The sequence below is a fragment of the Meriones unguiculatus genome, chromosome 17, assembly GCF_030254825.1.
Source record: "Meriones unguiculatus strain TT.TT164.6M chromosome 17, Bangor_MerUng_6.1, whole genome shotgun sequence".
NCBI lineage: Eukaryota > Metazoa > Chordata > Mammalia > Rodentia > Muridae > Meriones > Meriones unguiculatus.
This window is the reverse complement of record NC_083364.1, coordinates 88,385,706-88,389,076: the sequence shown is the minus strand read 5'-3', so window position 1 is coordinate 88,389,076 and position 3,371 is coordinate 88,385,706. Positions and strand designations below refer to the sequence as shown.

The window sequence follows — 3,371 nt, the reverse complement described above, 5'->3', positions numbered from 1 at the left end:
CAGAGGCTATTTAAGCTGTGGGCTGGCTTTCCCCGGGGTCCGAGGATTGTTCAATGTTCCTGAATAAACTGCATTGAAAAAAAAATGATCAAAAAAAAAAACGTGGCTGTATTGTCCTGTACTATGGCCTGGTAAGGCTGCTCCCCCCCAGAGGGAGGTGATCAATGAGCAGGCCAATCAGATTATGTCAGAGGCAGTCCCTCTTCAGACTATCAAAGCAGATGCTGAGCCGGATGGGCAACTGTTGGGCAGGTGAACGGAATTTTATGTAAGAACTGGGAAATAGTAAGAGCTGGAGAGGACAGGGTCTCCACAAGGAGAGCAACAGAACAAGAAAATTTGAACACAGGGAACTTCCCAGAGACTCATACTCCAACCAAGGACTATTCATGGAGATAACCTAGAACCCCTGCACAGATGTAGCCCAGGGCAGTTCAGAGTCCAATTGGGTTACATAGTAATGTGAAAGACTGTTCTTAAGGTCAATTGAAATCATTGATATTAGCTGGTGAATATAAAGGTCATCTGTGAACATTTTTAAAAGCATGGTAACCCAGTTAGGGGAAAAGAATCCACAGGTAGGCAACAGAGTCAGAGACATACCTTACTCCTATTGTAAGGACCCATATGTTGAGCAAGCAGCATATTTGGTACCTATGGGTAAGAGTCCAGGTCTAGTGTGCTCTTTGATTGGTGGTTCAGTCTCTGTGAGCCCCCAATGGGCCCAGCTTAATTTACTCCTGTAGAAAAAAAAATAGATGTATTTGGAACATTTTTTTAAGTCAAGGCAATTTCAGGAATACTTTCAAGTTTCAATATAATTTAACTAGCACTCCTGAAAACAAAAACAAAAACAAAAACAAAAAAACAAAAAACTGTCTTTTTAGAGAATTTTCAACAGAGGAATATCAGATGGCAGGAAAACAAAGAAATGCTCAACATCCTTAGTCATCAGGAAAATGCAAATCAAAACAACTCTGAGATTACCTCTCACACCCATCAGAATGGCTAAGATCAAAATGTCAAGTGACAACACATGCTAGAGAGGATCTGGAGAAAGGAGAACCCTCTTCCATTGCTAGTGGGAATGTCAACTTGTACAAACACTTTGGAAATCAATCTGGCACTTTCTCAGAGTATTAGGAATAGTGCTACCTCAAGACCCAGCTATTCAGCTCCTGGGCATATATCTGAAAGATGCTCAACCATATAACAAAGACACTTGCTCAGCTATGTTTGTAGCAGCTTTATTCTAATAGCCAGAATCTGGAAAAAACCTAGATGTCCCACAACCAAAGAAACTGTGGTATATTTTCACAATGGAATAGTACTCAGCTATTTTTAAAATAAATATATGTATGTTTATTTTTATTTCTTTATTTTTAATTATTTTTATTTTATTAATTACAGTTTATTCACGTTGTGTGACTCCTGTACCTCCCTCCATCCTTCCCTCCCAATTCCACCTTCCCTCTTCCACACCTGTGTCTCTCCCTCAGTCCACTAAAAAGGGAGGTCCTCTTCCTCTTCCCTCTCACCCTATTCTTTCAGGTCTCATCAGGAGTGGCTGCATTGTTTTCTTCTATGGCCTGGTAAGGCTGCTCCCCCCTCAGGGGAGGTGATCAAAGAGCAGGCCAATCAGTTGATGTGTTGAGACTCATAGTCAAACTTTCGGCAGAGTACAGGGAATCTTCTGAAAGAAGTAGGAGATAGTGAGATCTGGAAAGGACAGGCGCTCCACAAGGATAGGGACAGATCCTAAAAGTCTGGGGACAGGGGTCTTTTCTGAAACTGATACTCCAGCCAAGAACCACTCATGGAGATGACTTGCAAACCCTGCACAGAGGTAGCCTATGGTAGTTCAGTGTCCAAGTGGCCTCCATAGTACTCAGCTATTAAAATAAAGGAATACATGAAATTTGCAGGCAAGTGAATGGAACTAGAAAAGATCATCCTTAGTGAGGTAACCCAGAAGCAGAGAGACACACATGATATATCCTCTCTTATAAGTGGAGATTAGCCATGTAAAATAAGATAAACATATTAAATTCTACAGACCTAAAGAAGCTGAACAAGGAGGATCCTAGTGAAGATGCTTAATTCTCATTCAGAAGGAAAAACAGGCTAGACACTAGAAGCAGTAGAAGAGAGGGAACAGGATGGGAACCTACCACAGATACTTTCTGAAAGACTCCATTCAATAGGGGAGGGAAGTAGATGCAGAGACTCTCAAACAAACTTTGAAGAGAACAGGGAGTCTTTTTTTTTTTTTTAACCAAGCATAAACTTTAGTTTATTCCCCCGCAAAAGACCAACTGCAATCAAGTGAGGTGAACAAAGGCTCATGATCACCGAATCGCCTTAGAACTGGATCACATGGCCCTTTCTCGTCTTATCGCCACCCAGTTCAAAATGCTTGCATCTCATAATAGCCCGCGTTCTCTTCGATCTGCAGCTGGGCTCAACACACTCAAGTCTCAGCACAATCTTCTTTGTAGTTTTAGCCTTTTTGCGGAAAATAGGCTTAGTCCTTGTCCTTCTTGTACTGTGTCACTTTGTGGGTCTGGTGCTTGCCACATTTCTTGCAGAATGTCCGGCGCGTCTTAGGAACGTTCACCATGTTCGTGCAAGCGATATCGGCGCAGAAAGAAAGAGGAAACGCCGCCGGCAACGGAAGTTTATCCAGGGAGTCTTTTTTTTTTTTTTTTAATTTATTTATCTGTTACATTTTATTAACTCTGTATCCCAGCCGTGTCCCGATCCCTCATTCCCTCCCAGTCCCTCCCTCCCTCCCTCATCTCCACCGTGCCCCTTTCCAAGTCCACTGATAGGGGGGACCTCCTCCCCATTCATCTGATCCTGTTTTATCAGGTATCTTCAGGACTGGCTGCAAAGCCCTCCTCTGTGGCCTAACAGGACTGCTCCTCCCTTCAGGGGTGGGGAGACCAAAGAGCCGGTCATTGAGTTCCTGTTAGAAATAATCCTTGTTCCTCTCACTTTGGGAAACCAATTGGTTACTGAGCTACCACAGGCTACATCTGAGTGGAGGTTCTAGGTTATATCCATACATGGTCCTCGGTTGAATGTCAGTCTCAGAAAAGACCCTGTGCCCAGATATATTTGGTCTTCGTGGAGCTCCTATCCTTTCCCCATCAGACTAACTCCCCGTCTTTCTTATGATGCTCTGTACTCTGCCAAAGGTTTGGTCATGAGTCTGCTTTGAAAACACTGCTACTTAGAGTCTTTCAGATGCGCTCAGTAGACTCCTGTCATACGTTCAATGCACATCCCATCTGTCTTTCTAAACGAGGATTGATCATCTTACCCCATGTCCGCTCAAGAGGACATCCCCTATCAGTGGACTAGGGAGA

General features: G+C 43.3%; 1 pseudogene; it reads right to left on the bottom strand.

Annotated features, from left to right (window-relative positions):
- Positions 1-2,361: 2,361 nt before the first annotated feature.
- On the bottom strand, positions 2,362-2,620 carry LOC110544606 (large ribosomal subunit protein eL42-like; annotated as a pseudogene).
- Positions 2,621-3,371: the final 751 nt, after the last annotated feature.